General features: G+C 46.8%; 1 pseudogene across 1 annotated transcript; it reads right to left on the minus strand.

Annotated features, from left to right (window-relative positions):
* Positions 1 to 13,950: 13,950 nt before the first annotated feature.
* LOC307063976 (mitoregulin-like) lies at positions 13,951 to 15,395 on the minus strand (annotated as a pseudogene). Its single transcript has 2 exons — positions 15,150 to 15,395; positions 13,951 to 13,977 (listed from the first exon to the last, which is right to left on the minus strand). The product of its transcript is annotated as a mitoregulin-like (transcript).
* Between the last annotated feature and the right edge of the window lie 405 nt (positions 15,396 to 15,800).

The following is a 15,800-nucleotide window of genomic DNA, read 5'->3' on the forward strand; positions in this document are numbered from 1 at the left end:
GAGTCCCAGGAGCAGGTGGGAATGTATATTCTGATCTTCAGAAATCAGGTGTCCTCAGAGGTTGTGACTTTCAACGTCCCATGCCATCTAGGACAGTGAGGTTGCGGGCCATGAGCCTTGTAAGAAGCACCAGTGTCTGCTGTCGTGGGGGACACTGGTTACCAGCCTGGCTCATCATCTGTGCACACAGATGTGGAGTGGGAAGCAGGCTGCAGGGACCGCTCTGTGGTGGAGACGGCCCAGAGCTCCACAGAGGGCCCGTGGTGGCAGGGCAAGATGTGCAGGATGGAGCTTGGGAATCGGCTTCTCATTTGGGCCCCGTAGCTGACTGCGTGTGGGGCAAGGAAAGTGACCCTTCTGCCCACAGGGCCTCCATTTGAAACTTGGAAATTGGTCGGGACCAGTGGTCTTAAACTTGGGTGGGTACCAGAGTCATCACCTAGTGGGCTTGTGAAAACACAGATGGCCGGACCCTACCCCATCCACAGGTAGGGGTGGGGCCTGAGTCTGTATTTCGAACAATTTCCCAGATGGGATGGATGCTGCTGACCCAGGGACCACACTTTGAGAACTGCTGGTCTAGGTGATGACTACTAGAGCTTCTTCCAGCTCTGAGGTTTTAAGATCTGATTTCTAAGAAGTACGTAAATGGGAAGAAGAAATTTAAAAATAAAGGAGAATTTTAGAAGAAGTAAGGGGAGATATTTCCAAACAGATGACCTAGCTGTGGCCACAGGCAGGCACCCAGTCATGGCCCAGGCCGAGCAGGAAGGGGGCAGCAGGCCTGGTGGACCTTGTTCTCTCTTCCCTTCTGCTCTCAGGATTTCTTTTCATTGGATTTTCATTGGATTCTACATCTGAGACCATATTGCATGACGCCAGCTGCTTGAGTCTGTAATGAAATACTTTATGTGAAAGCATTTTGAAAATATAAAGTATAAGGCAGGGGCTGATTTTTAACGTATGTTTATATTTTCTGCTTTATCTCCTTCAAAACAGCAAATTATGATTGCAATAAAAAACAGAGATGTAGTTGACGGGAGAGAGTTGAATGGGATGGAATGGAAGTGATTGGAATTAAATAAGAGTTGCATTATTCCTACTCATAGAAACCCAACACTGAATGTAGGTGGGAGGGGAAGCCCAGTGACTCCAAAGATGAAAGAGAAAGGCTGTCCCCAGGGACTGAGAAGTGGACGGCCCAGTAGTGTAGGGCATGGGTGTCATGCCGAGTGCTGTGCATGGAGGATATTTGCTTTCAGGAGACCTGGAGCCACGTGGAGACGTGGTCTTCTGTACCCGGGAGCCTAGACTCTGGTGAGCCAAAATGCCTTGGGGCTGCAGTCAGAACATTTGGTGACCAAGTGTCAGAATGAGCGCTCAGGCTTCCTGACCCCTGGCCAGCGTCTTTCCCACCATCTCAACATCCTTCCATGGCCTTGGAGTTTCCCCGCTGTCGGTACGGCAGACCACCTTAGACGTGGACCCAGCCCCTTCCCGTTTGGGCTTTCTGTCTACACTTGTGCAACTACTCCTTCCAGCCATCTACCCTGGTGTGCCCTCCACACACACAAGCACAGACATCTACAGGGACTGAAAAGCTGGTTGAATGCCGTTCACCCACGAGCAATACCGCCTTCGACCCCAGGACAACCAAGGCCCCTGACCTAAGCCCTTTGACTTCGAGGGCCTTGCTCTGGCCTCCTAAGCCATGGGGCTTCCCATGAGATAAGGAGTCTGAGGGGCTAAGGAGACAAGCCCACCGGGAGCCCCCTGCCCACCTGGACCATGCTCCAATACATATGCTTACGCCTGGTGGGTGGCCAAAGGCCAGCTGTTACAGGGAGGGCTGCAACGGGATCAGGCCAGCCACACATCGGTGTGCAAAGAAGCCCCTGGGGGTTCAGGTCGGAGCTGGGACGGGAGGGCAAGTTGGGCCCCAGGCCTGCCCATAAAACGGAGTGAAGTGCCAGCTTCGCAAAGGAATTATATTCTATTTGTATTGGGAAAGAGGCTAAAGAGAGGCAAAGCCAAAGTTGTGGCCAAGTCTCAGGGCCTGCCTCTAGATCTGACTAGAGAAGCCCAGCCAGGTGGATACCCCACCTGCAGAGTCCCGTGGCCCCCAAGGAGGGCCCACCCTTCTGGTGGAATCGCCCAGCGTCACTCAAGGGTCCTTCTCTGAGGAATCAGCTGCACTCTTCATGACAGTTGTTTCAAGCCAAGATCCCAGTTACCCTTGAGAACTCTTGCAAGTGGACTGCTGGCCAGGGTGGCGCCAGGCAGCCCAGACCTCAACAACCCCACGACCTTCTCCTGACCTCTGCATAGGAACAGGGCCAGCAGAAGCCCTAGATGGAGTCCAGTGGGCGATGTGTTTTGGAAACACGGCTGAGGCACCAAGGACCTGCTTTCTGTGGGCAGCATTGGAATTTAAACAGGCTGGGGCACTGAACTCTTACCAGTCGGATAAATGTAAGTCCTGGATTTAGGCTCAAAAGCTCAGCTAAACAAGAATCAAATGGAAGAGACCCCAATAACCAGATCATCGAGACCGCAAACTGTCAGCTTGCCACAAACTTATCTGAGCCAACAGCCAGCTAAAACAAAAACAGAAAACAAATGCAACCTTAGATTGCATTAACAGAAGTATAAGAGCCCAAATAAAGCAGGTAAAAGTGGGTCAGGCCATATGTGGTGTACTGTGTTCTGTTTTAGGTAGCCCATTTTTAAGACTATAATTACAAACCAGAATATTCTCTAATCAGTAGAACGATATGGTGAGGAGCTTAGAAGTAGCCTTGAAAGAATTTTTAAGGAAATGGCTGTTTAACCTAGAAGAGCCAGGAATCCAGGAGATTTGACAGCTACCTTCCTATATCCACGGAGTCATATGGAAGAATGCTTGCTCCAACCCGGGTGTGACAGTGGATGCTGAGAAACACACCCCGTCAATAGAAATTGACACGCTTTTTGGAGAACAGCATGGCCTTCCATACCAAGGCCCCTAAAAATCCTCATGCTCGGGCTTGCCTGGTGGCGCAGTGGTTGAGAGTCTGCCTGCCGATGCAGGGGACACGGGTTTGTGCCCCAGTCCGGGAAGATCCCACATGCCGCGGAGCGGCTAGGCCCGTGAGCCATGGCCGCTGAGGCTGCGCGTCCGGAGCCTGCGCTCCACAACGGGAGAGGCCACAACAGTGAGACGCCCGCGTACCACTAAAAAAAAAAAAAAAAAAAATCCTCATGCTCTTTGGCCCAGGATTTCTATTGCTAGGAATTTAGCTCAAAGAAGTACTTAGAATGTGGCAAAGATTTTCCTACAATGATGTTTACTGCCATGTTATTTATAATATCAAAAATTTAGAAACAACCTAAGTGTCCAACAGTAAGGAAATGGTCACACACACTGTGATACATCCATGCCACAGACAATTTGGCAACCGTTAAAAATATGTCTTCGAAGACTATTCAGTATGAGAAATGTTCATGATGTCAGGGAAAAGAATGAGCGGGATACAAAACCTATAATGAAATACAATTCTAATTTTGTGAAACACATGCATATTTCTTCCACAAATAGGAAGAAATACACCAAAGCACTAGCAGTGCTTATCACTGAATGTTATATTTATCAGTGACTTTTCTTTCATATCCATTTTTTTATGCTTTTCAAGTTTTCTGCAATGCATATGCATCATCTTTATAATCAGAAAAGAAGTATTAAAAATATTTGAAGAGCGAGGATTTCCCTGTCTGTCCAGTGGTTAAGGCCCCCCGCTTCCACTGCAGGGGTCTCAGGTTCGATCCCTGCTCAGGGAACTAAGATCCCTCATGCTGCACAGCGTGACGCACACCCCTCCCACCCCAAAAATCTGAAGAGCAGTTGTGGGCTGAATAGGTGGTAGACTCACGTATGAAGTAGCAGCTAGAGCTGCTCAGTACCAGCTTCCCCGTGAGGTGGAAGCCTCCCTGTCACTGAGTGTCAGGGACAGGGTGGGAGGTTGAGCAAGAGGGCCGCTAAGTGTGAGAACCAACAGGATGAAGAGGGAAAATGACATTTACTGTGGTCCTGCTAGAGTCAGGATGCTCCAAGTTTGAGACCTACCAACAAAATAACTCCCGTAATGAGGTAAAGCTGGTAACAGCTAGAGCTGGGATCTCAATCCAGGACTTCCTGCCTCTTCAGCCCATGTTTGAAAGAGCCTTTTCCCTCTGCAAGAGCCAGGCCTGCTCTAGTCACCTGTTTATATGCCCAGCCTGCATCCCTTCTTGGGATCAAGGAGCAGGTAGGAAATCTTGCAATTTATTACAGAGACTTTTCTCCCATAGATTTGTGAAGTCCTAGGGTGGAGATCTCTCTGGGACAGGAGTTGCTCAGTGAGTAGCTGGAACCCAGCTGGATTCTCAGACTGCAGTGCCCCCCCATCACCAAGCATCTTGGGGGGCACTTATGTGGATCAAAACTCCAGCTGATGGACTCCCTTTTAAAGTATGTAGAATAGATTCCTTTTCTATCCATGAAGCATGAAGCTACCCACAGAGGCAATTCATCCAAATGTAAAATAGCTTATTTTCTCACCTCACCTTTGCTGCCTTAGTCACCTGAAGCCATTTGGCTAAGGTGTCAAAGGGCACAGAGCCCAGTTCCCTTTCACAGAAGGCAATACTGAGTCTGCTGTTAAAAGTTCTAGACACGAAATCTGGGACAGCGATGTGTCTGTCTCCCCTCAAGGCTTTGGACTTCTAGAGGGTTACTTGAGTGAGTTATTTTCATGAGAGACCTTCAATGGGCCCTAGGAAAAAAAAACAAGCCACAAATGTAATAGTGGCTTTCTGAGCACAGATGCATTCTTGTGTTATCAGCCACTGCTCATTTCCCTCCCTCCCCCTACCAGCTACACACACACACACAATCTTCCCCATAAGGGCTCTGAGGGTCATCTAATTCAAGCAGTTCCTGACTCTTGCCAACAGAGCATGGAAAGCAGGGGCTGTTTTCAGGAAAGTCTGGTCCAAATGTGAGAGGGTAATGTTTTCAGGGGACAGGCCCCACCAGGAACACCCATCGACCAAAGGGAGGTCAATTACAACCTCCATTTACAGACACCAGTCTATCAAGAGACTCGGCTCTGAGGGTCAGTGTCACGTGCATAGTCTGTCAAGAAATAAAATGTCTTCCCATCTCAGAACCAGGGGAGTAGGAGCGGGGGAAAGGAATATCTTGTTTTCTGAGTTCCAAGAATTTAACAGTAGCCTTTAGTTGAAAACAGTATAGCAGTTTCTTAAAAACTAGAAAAAGAACTATCATATGACCCAGCAATTCCACACCTGGGTATATATATGAAAAAAATGAAAACACTAATTAGAAAAGATACATGCACCCCAATGTTCATAGCAGCACTATTTACAATTGCCAAGATATGGACGCCACCTAAGAATCCATCAACCGATGAATGGATAAAGAAGATGTGGTATATCTATACAATAGAACACTACTCAGCCAAGAAAAAAAATGAAATTTTACCATTTGCAACAACATGGATGGACTTGGAAGGTATTGTGCTAAATAAAATAAGTCAGACAGAGAAAGACAAATACTGTTAGATTTCACTCATATGTGGACTCTAAAAACTACAATAAACTAGTGAATATAACGAAAAAGAAGCAGACTCACAGATACAGAGAAGAAACTAGTGGTTACCAGTGGGGAGAGGGCAGTGGGGAGGGACAAGATAGGGGTCGGGGGTTAAAAGATACAAACTATTATGTATCAAATAAGCTACAAGGGGCTTCCCTGGTGGCGCAGTGGTTGGGAGTCCGCCTGCCGATGCAGGGGACGCGGGTTCGTGCCCCGGTCCGGGAAGATCCCACATGCCGCACAGCGGCTGGGCCCGTGAGCCATGGCCGCTGAGCCTGCGCGTCCGGAGCCTGTGCTCCGCAGCGGGAGAGGCCACAGCAGTGAGAGGCCCGCGTACCGTAAAAAAATAAATTAAAAAAAATAAGCTACAAGAATACAACACAGTAAATAGAGCCAATATTTTATAATAACTGTAAATGGAGTATAACCTTTGAAAATTGTGAGTCACTATATTGTATACCTATAACTTATATAATATTGTATATCAACTATACTTCAATGAAAAAATAAATAAAAGTAGCCTTTAGTTTTCTTAAGGTAAACTATATTTCCAGATCCTCCTACACCTGAAACATTTTCTAAGAAAAGGCAGTCTTTGACCATGAATACATACTTAATGAGAATCAGAACTGCCAGATTGGACCATTGCATCCAGCAGGAGAACACTTCACTGCCAGCCTCAAAAACATCATCTCCAGAGGATATAAATATTCCCCTAGAACAACCAAAGAACCCTAATAGCCCACTATGGGTATCTAGCTGTACGACTTGGGGAGCTCATTTGACATCTCTTGATGTCACTCTTCTGCTCTATAAAGTGAGAGTGTGGTCACCAAAATTCCTCCAGTTTTAAATTGTATAATTCGACCCACCTATGAATTTTACGAATTTACCTAGACCCAGGGTTAGCAAACTACAGTTGGCGGGTCAAATTCAGCTCACTGCCTATTTTTGTAAATAAAGTTTTATTAGCACAGACAGTCAAGTCCATTTATACCTATTATCTATGGCTACTTTTGGACTACACTGGCAAAGTTGAGTAATTGGGACAGAGTTGCCACAAAGCCAAAAATAATTACTCTCTGCTCTTTTACAGAAAAAGTTTGCCAACGCCTGGTCTAGACCATTAGAAACTGAGGTAGTCTGAGTCAGACAATGGGAAACCAGATATTCTGTAGGGAACACACAACAGTACACCCATAGTCTGGGAATCTATTTATGTTTTGAGCCTGTGCCATCTCTTGGGATGGCACAGCAGGCAGCAAACTTATGGAACGTGTTAAGTAGACCTTTCTTGTCATTGTCTTCAAACCGCTGCTTCTGAGCTTCAGTGAGTGTGCCCTTGGCAGGCTCACCTATCTCCTCCTGCTTCATTCCCTCCACTGCCCACTGATTCCCATCACATCCCTGATCTCCCTCCCTCTTTCCGAACTTCACTGTTTGGTTTTTTTTTAAGTCTGTCCTCAAACAGAAGGCTCTCCTTCCCCTTGAGCATTTTAATTGCACTTCTCTGGACCATGTCCAGGTTCATTATGTCTCCCATAAGCCTTGCGGGCTTATGACCAAAGCGGCACTCTTTCAGGAGCAAACCCTGGCGTCAAGCAAGGAAGGAAGTTTGGGCCATGAGGCTCAGGGGTGGGGGGCCACCCCAGGATTGAAATCTTGACTCCCAAACCTCCGTCATGAGGTCTTCATCAGTAACTGCCAGGCTGCCTCCAGAACCTCTAAGGTGGTTGTAGTCATGAGCTGATGAGACACAGGACTCAGAACAGAACCTGCAAGAATGCACACCTGAGATGGAGAGTTGGCTGATGATGCTGTGTGGATTCCCCTCCTTAGAGAAGTCAGCTGTGATTTCAACTGTATATTTGTACATGTTATGTGTGTGTATATAGATATACAGTTGAAATCATAACTGACTTATTTGAAGATAGGAATCTCTCTCTTTCTATATATATATATACATGTATATACATCCATCCATCCATATGTATATACACATACATATATGTATGAACATTTATATAGTTGTATTGATATTAAGTGTGTATATACATACAGTTGTATAATATATAATACAATATATATATTACCATATATATACATATTTACTTACATATATTTATACCATATTTTTTAAACTAACAATGTTTCCAAGCTGAGCACTAGACTCCTTGCAGGCACTCAGCCTCACCCACCTTTCTGCACATCCAGGGGCCAGCGTGGCACATGGGACATATCACACTGCCTTGGTGAAGGGACCCCAAAGGCCACAATGCAGCCCAGAAAAATAAATTCCAATAGCATTTAAAGCCATAAATGAGGAGCTATAATTGCTCCATAAATACTTGGGAATTCATGTTTTAAGTGGAATGGCTCTCAGAACCTGCGTGTAAAATGTTATTTAGCCAACCTTGATTGAACACCGATGACGAGCCAAACCCCTTCAAATAGGACGTGTTCTTTGCACCACTAAGTATTGGTTTACAACTCATTAGCCATTTGACAGGGCAGCTGGGAGCTCAGGGGTGGAAGAGAAATGTAACCCTGGAGGGTCCCGAGCCATTGTCACCTGGAGATAATGCATCTCTGTGATGTGAAGGAAAGCCCGTGAGAACCCATGTCCAGTCACAAGCACTTAGTGGACGCCCAGACATCTAGGAAATACAGAATACCCCAACTCTCTGGGTCTCTGACCTTAGTGTCCTGCATCCTGTGAATACAGCTGGACAGATTTCCCTCTGAACTGCTTACCTTGCAAGTGGCTCATTTGTCCCTTCCCTGCTGGGCCACAGCAGCAGAGACTGGCCTCAAGAGGCCCTTGTCCCTAACCTCAGAGCCGACCATCTCAAACACTGACAGCCAGAGGAAGATTACCTGAGCGCTGAGAGGAACCCAGAGCATCTCCCGCCTCACCTGGATTTGCCCTGGGTAAATCCGAGTGTTTCAAAAAAGCAAAAGAGTTTCCAAAGGCCTCCGCTCGAGGCTCCCATTACCCCAGCAGACCGCTATCTCTAATCAGGATCATGCATTAATGACAGAGACAAGTCCTCAGGAAGATGAAAGGCCTTGTGTAATTAAAAAGATAAGAGCGGTCCTGGGAGAAGGAAATTGGGATTCAATTAACACGAGCGCTCAGCCCCTATCCTCCCCCGCTATCAAATGTTCCACTGAGAAGTGCCCTCTCTGCTGCCCGAGAGTGAAAGGCTGAAGGGCTCTTATTTATGGCCTGGCTGGAGTGGGGCCTGGGGCCTTCCTCGGCTGGGGAGTGTGTTTACTTAGAGCTCAAGAGGGAGGGGAAGGGCAACACGAATCCTGAAAAAGGAGGTAACGAGCTGCTTTTGACTCCTTTTCTTTCCTCGTCTCAGCTCCTCTGATCTTCTTGACAGGGCAAGAAAAATACTCAATAGAAGGTCTATTTCCTTCCTCCTTCAGCCTGAGGCTGACACAACAGGCTAAGGGTCACTGCTGAGAAAGCTCTGCAGGGTTATTTGTGTTGGGAAACCAGGCCACTTCCCCCTTTCCGTCTTTCTCAGGTTTCCGTGGAGGCAGAGGGAAGATAAGGTTGGAGACGCAGCTGCTCGAAGGGTCTGTGGGACTGGACATGTGGGGAGACCGGCCTCGGGGAACCCTACTTCTGGGGATCCTCTGAAGAGTTCTAAAGCCAGGACCAGAGTTCACTGGCGTCTGTGGTCTAAGCCGGAGTGGACAGGGTGGGGACAACTTAGGGTGCTCCAGTACCCTAAGATTCACAGCTTAAGGTTCACAGCTTAGGGTGCTCCAGCAAAGAACAGCAGCTGACACCAGGTCTGTGGGAGTTGGTCCCAAGGTGCCTTTACTTGCAATTCTTCTACTTCGCAGCTAACTTAGCGGTAAAGGCAGACCTGGGCCCCAGGACCTTACAGAAATAGTAGAACATGGTGGTCCACATGGATGGATGAGCTATGTTTTGAAAACTCTGCTTTGGCTGAAAGTTGGTGAAGCTTCTTTCTGCCTCTCTTTTCAAGGGGCTCATGGAACCCTCAGTCAGAACACTCCCCACTAGAAGGCCCTGTCACCCTGCAGGGCCCTCGAGGCTATGTGCCACCAGGCCAGTGGGCATCTAGAAGGCATCTCCCAGTCACCCTGCAGGGCCCTCGAGGCTATGTGCCACCAGGCCAGTGGGGTCCATGAAGCTAAGGAGGATGGCTCTGAGGAAACCAACCCAGGACATCTGGGACCAAGAAGACAGAGAAGAGTAGAACAGCTGGAAGGAGTGGAGAAATTTGCAGACAAAGCAGAATAATCAGGATATTAGATCTTGTTCTATGCCCGGTTAATCATCTGGAAGCTCTATGCAAGGTTGTACATTAACCTCACTTAATACACCGGAGACACCTCAAGTTCAAGACGTTTAAAGCCAGACTCCACATTTTAACCATCCAATATCTTTTCCTCCCATGTTCCCTATTTCAGCGAATGACTCAATTAGGACTTTCTAAGCCTCAGTTGTTCAATCTACAAAATGGAAGAAACAATGCCAGCTCTGTCTCCTTCAGAGTTGACAGAATCAAGCAGAGAGCCCAGAAGCAAACACATTTTGGAAAATAGAAAATGCAAGGCAGATCGCCAAAGCTGGAGACCTTGACTCTTCTCTCTCTCACTGTCCACATTGGTCACCTCCTTACTGACTCTCAAAGAAGGGGCTCCGTGTCACATGAAATGAAGATGCAACCGCACTCTGGAAACTGCAGTGGGCTGCACCTGTGAGCGGGTGACAAACCAGTGCAACCCAGCTCCAGAGAACTCCCTCAGGTGCAATGCACATCCATTTCTGCAGAACCTTATTAAAGACTGAAACTGAATTTTTAGTGTGGAACAAGGGGTTGACAATGTAACAGGAATTCTAAGCTAGATGGGAGAGGAGAATGGTTGCATAGCGAGTTTGAAGGAGAGCTATTTGGACCAAGTTATAATGTGAAGACCTTAGAGACAATCAGCCATAATCTCTTCATTTTTCAGGCGAACCGTGTAAACTGAGAGAGGGTGTGGATGTCAGCCTCCAAGATGATCTCCTGGAATTCATGCCCTTGTGAAGTGCCCTCCCAGGCTGATGGGGGCTGGCCTGTATAACCATTAGGATATTGAGGAAGTCACAACTTGTGACTTCTGAGCCTAGCTCACAAAGCACATTGTGACTTCTGCCTTGGATCACTCACTCTGGGAAGCCAGCTGCCATGTCCTGAGGACACCCAAGGAGTCTTTTGGAGAAGCCCACGTGCTGAGGAATTGCAGCCTCCTTCCAACATCCACATGAGCAAACCATCTTGGAAGCGTTCTCCAGCCCCAGTCAAGCCTTCAGATGAGTGCAGCCCTAGACAATCTAGAGACTGTGAGCCAGAACTTCCCAGTTATGCCACTCCCAGATTCCTGATCCATGAAAATGTGAGATAACAAATGTTTGTTGTTTGAATTCACTAAGCTGTGGGATATCTGTACAGCAATAGATAACTAATACAGAGAGTGTATGTTACCTACTTATGTTCTATATTTTCACAATGTATCCAGATCATTATCTCATTTTATTCTTATACTTATTTGTTCTCTCAAAAGTAGAGAAGCTGAGGCTTGGAGAAGTTAAGTAGCCTTTCCAAGTTTACATTATGCATAGTGACAGAAACAGGTAAAGAAGCCAAGCATTGCAACTTGTTTTCTCTTTGCACACAATTCAGCTTCTGAAATCAGATTATGTAGGCATCTGAATCCTTTGTCATTGCCTAGGGCCTGCTCTGTTCTTTAAGAACTGCTTGCTGCATGCTCTAGGGCACAGGCCAGGACAGCATCACAGGTAGATTAAGGAGTCACCTCAACTTTAGCACAACCTGCTAAGCTAGCCTGAGTATTCCCAGCCATCATCTGACAAGCCTCAGCTGAGTGCCTGTGTATGACAAGTGTCAAAGAAGCCACATCTACAGGATGCATTTCCTAGAGGCACAGTTCAATAGAGAGCCAGGGGGTGAAATAAAAGAGAAAAGAAAAAATAAGAAAGCTATAACATTTGAGCTTGAAATGTCACAGGGAGCCAAGGAAGTTGTCTGATGGATTGCCCTGTCATCTCCAAGCCAAAAGAAAAAAAATTTCAGATCCATCAATGTGTTCCTGCCCTTTTAATCCAAACAATATTTTACAGCATCAGAATGCAAAGATATTATTTCCTTAGACATCCAGCAATGTGTGAGGATTGCCGAGCACTTCACCAGAAAACAGCAAGTGAGAACCACAGGTTGTTCTAATGTCTGCACATCTTCTTGACCCAGATTATATGTAAAAATATACTATAACATACACGAGAGCCTACATGGTGGTGTATGTCCATTTATTCATTCATTCACTCACTCATTCATGGGGAACCCACTCTCCACGTGGCTCTGCCCTAGACAATGAACATGAGGGACACCTGTGTACCTAGGCTCCAGCTGCCCAGGTCAAGGACATCTCCTGCCTGTCCTGGACCTGCTCCTCCCTCTGGCTGGCTTCCTGGTCAGTAGGCATGCTCTCCACTGTCCTCTCCTCAGGCTTTTCCCCTACACTTCTACCATCTGCCCCTTGGATCAAATGTTTGGCTTTTGGGCTCAGGTAATATGGGAACATAGCTTTATTTGCAGGGTAGGTTGAAAAACTCCTAACTTGATATGAAAAGATGACTGGCAGCATGAGGTATATGCTGAAGCTTTGAGAAGGGCAAGCACTAAAGTACTGACTTCGTAGCAAAGGCTTCCAAGTGAGGTGCAATTGGATGGGGTATTTGCCAGTCCTCAAACAAGCCCTGCCTTCTCTCATCCTCAGGTCTTAACTCACACTGCTTCTGCCTCCTTCAAGCAATCCTTCCTGATCCCCTCCGTCAGTGTGATCTTCCCCTTTCTCATCAGGTTTTGTTCCTCTTATCTCAGTGATCTGTTTTGTATTTTATTTTATTTTATTTTAGCGGTACGCGGGCCTCTCACTGTTGTGGCCTCTCCCGTTGCGGAGCACAGGCTCCGGACGCGCAGGCTCAGCGGCCATGGCTCACGGGCCCAGCCGCTCCGCGGCACGTGGGATCTTCCCGGACCGGGGCATGAACCCGTATCCCCTGCATCTCAACCACTGCGCCACCAGGGAAGCCCCTGTTTTGTATTTTAATTACTCATGCGTGCACCTACCTTTCCCACTAGATTGTGAGTCATCAGTGGGCATGATTGTATCTATATCCCTATACAATAACTAGCACAGCGAATAATAAATCTTTGTTACAATGACTATCATTATCTACTCTCATTTTACAGATGATGCAATGAAGGCACAGAGAAATGAAATAGATTTCTCAGGATCATACAGAGAAGAAGTGGTAGAACTGGGATTTGAACCCATATCATCTGACTGCAGAGCCTTTGCTCTTAACATCTTCACAAGACTGGAAGGCATTGCTTGCTAGTGATTCCGTAACTACCTGTCTTCAACTTCTCTGTTTTCTGTGGGAAACCAAGTCAGTAGACAAAAGCTCTTTTCTACCTCCTTTCAAATGTTTTAGGACAGCAAGAAGTGTTTCTGCTGAATTTTCTCTTTTGAGGTTTAAATATCCCTTCTCTCAAGTGTTCCATAAGGTGAGCTGTTTCCAGCTCCCTCACCATCTTGGTCACCCTGCTGAATAAATTTGAGTTTGTAATCGTTCTCATAGAAGATGATACTAGAAGTAAACACAATATTGCAATGTGGTTAAACCAGCATGGAGTAAGATGAGATGATGATTCCCTGTTTGAGGTGGAGCAGAAGGCAGACACCTAGGCTTAAGGAAAAGCCACTTATAAGGGGACAAGGGTGATACTGAGTCAGAAAAGGAGACAGGAAACCATGAAGTGGTAGAGCGTTAGGGAGGATACAAGAAGGGTACATTCTAGTAAAAGTTTAAAGTGCTATGAAAACCTAGAGAAGAAGGAGTTTAAAGACACAGGAAGATGGCTTTGCAATGTGGGATTTTGCAGAGGGGTTAAGGATCATAAGAACAGAAAAGATGGACAAATCTGCTGGCTTGGGGAGAGCAGTTGGGAAAAAATGCAGGAGTCATGGAAAGAACAGGCAATGACCAGTGTGACGTCATGTTACAAAAGGAAAGGGAGGAGGACAGTGGCTTGTGGGAGCAGGGGCAGGCAACAGGGTCACGTGCAACACTGTTTACTTGCCGTGGAGGTGGGAAGAGGGGTGTTTTTCAGTAGAGAGGATGAAGAGGGGAAGATTGAATCTGCTGGAACCAGGGTCAGATGAAGGGAGCAGGCAAGATGAAAGGTAAACAGAACAATTTGCTAGTAGAGACAGAAATACTGGAAGGTCTGCAGGTGCAGAGAAGGGGGGTCTGGTAGTGACCCTCACTTCATGTTTTATGGGGTGCAAAACTTATCCATGTTTATTATCTCATTGAATTGCACACCAATCCTGAGAGGGAGGTATTACTATTTCTGGTTTACACGTAAGACAATGGAGGTTCATAAGAGGTAAGTGACTTTCCCAAGGTCCAAGATTTTCTGACTTCTAAGCCCTTTTTCTGACCCTATGACTGCAGCCTATAGCTCTGTATACCAGTGTGTTCAGTAAGGCATGAATCAAGGCCATGTTCTAAAAAGGAAGCAACAGAAGTGGGTTGCTGAGTAGCATTAGAGGCTAAGGAGAGCTGAGAAGATTGAGCACACAATTGCAGAAAAGGGGTCAATGAGAAACGAATAGGAAGTTTGTCTGAAAGCATCAAGAGCATCAAGGTAGTCAGCCTACGTTTGCACTGGTCCAAAGGAGCCCAGCTCCAGTCTTCTCCTGTACCCTGAGAAACAGTAATCCACTCATTGATTCCTCTGAGCTTAATGAGTACCACTGTGTCAAAGAACCAGTAGGCTACTCAGGGCAGGAGTTTTATGTGGCCAGAGACAGGGTAGATGGCACAAGATATACATGAATCATGACAGTGCCCATATAGGGCAGAATGTGACCAAAGAGTGAAGAGTCTTCTTGGACACCCGTGGGAAATGGAGGCAGTTCCATGGGAGTGGGTAGACCGAGAAGGTTCCTGTGGAGGGTTAAACCCAAACCTTTACACATGCTCAAGCATGGTGGTGAAAGCAGCTACAGAAACTGAGAAACCTTGGTGCTAGTGAATGCAGGTAAAGTCAAGTCCTGTTACTTAGAAGGGCTGGAAAACGCCTCCAGAAGGCCTGGAAAGGGACTTGGAATTATTTCGGTGGAGAATACTTTTCCTCAAGAAGGAGAATTATAAAGCATCAGAAATTACTTAAAGTTGATACTAAGGATACTAAAGCCACTAAGGAGAGCCTCAGAAACTTGGAATTCTCTTAGGCAACTGCTAAACTCTCTTTGCTCCCAGAATGCTACTTTCAAGGTGCTTCCAGGGTAGGACTCAAGAGCCAGGAGACCTAGGCTACATCCTTTTTTTTTTTTTTTCTGCCCAGTTCTCTATATCCATCTTCAACAAGTGATTCTGGGAAGAGCCCTGTACTGTGGGCAGAAAGTATGAGGGCAGGCTTGCTTGGGCAGGAGCCCCACAGCCGAGGCGAAGTGGCCACACAGAGTCACAGGCCAGGTCCAGCTTCTTCTGCGTCACTGCCAGCTTGTCCTGCAGCCTCTTCCTTCTCCAGTCCAGGTAGCGCCGCCGCAGCCCGTGTGCCAGCCAGTCCAGGAGCACTCCAGAGCGGAAGGCCACCAACACAGACAGCTACAGCAGCCTCTCGAGCACGTCCACCATTGGCTGCCAGGCATGCAGTGCCCAGACACAGCCTTGAGGTTACTAAAGCCTGGCCAGGATCTCCTGGTGCCATCTTGTCATGTGCACAGGTGTCTAACCAATCTCACCATTGTCCCCCAATCAATATACCCCTGGAGGACCTTGGCCCTCGCTAGAACTTTACAGTAAATGCATGAGGGGAATTGATTAGAAAATATTTCTGTGTAAAAAAGAAAAAGAACCAAACAAACTTTAAAAGCTTCTCTCATTTTCGAGAGTGGAGAGAGTTTGTCAGTTGCTGGGAAGAATGCCCACCCCAAGTTCTGCTAGAAATCTGGACTCAGTTAGTAACAATGCTTTCTGAACCCCAAATTGAACTGTGCAATCTCATCTACAATTGTATCTATGAGGATGATGGGACAACGT

This window comes from Hyperoodon ampullatus (assembly GCF_949752795.1).
Source record: "Hyperoodon ampullatus genome assembly, chromosome: 15".
Taxonomy (NCBI): domain Eukaryota; kingdom Metazoa; phylum Chordata; class Mammalia; order Artiodactyla; family Ziphiidae; genus Hyperoodon; species Hyperoodon ampullatus.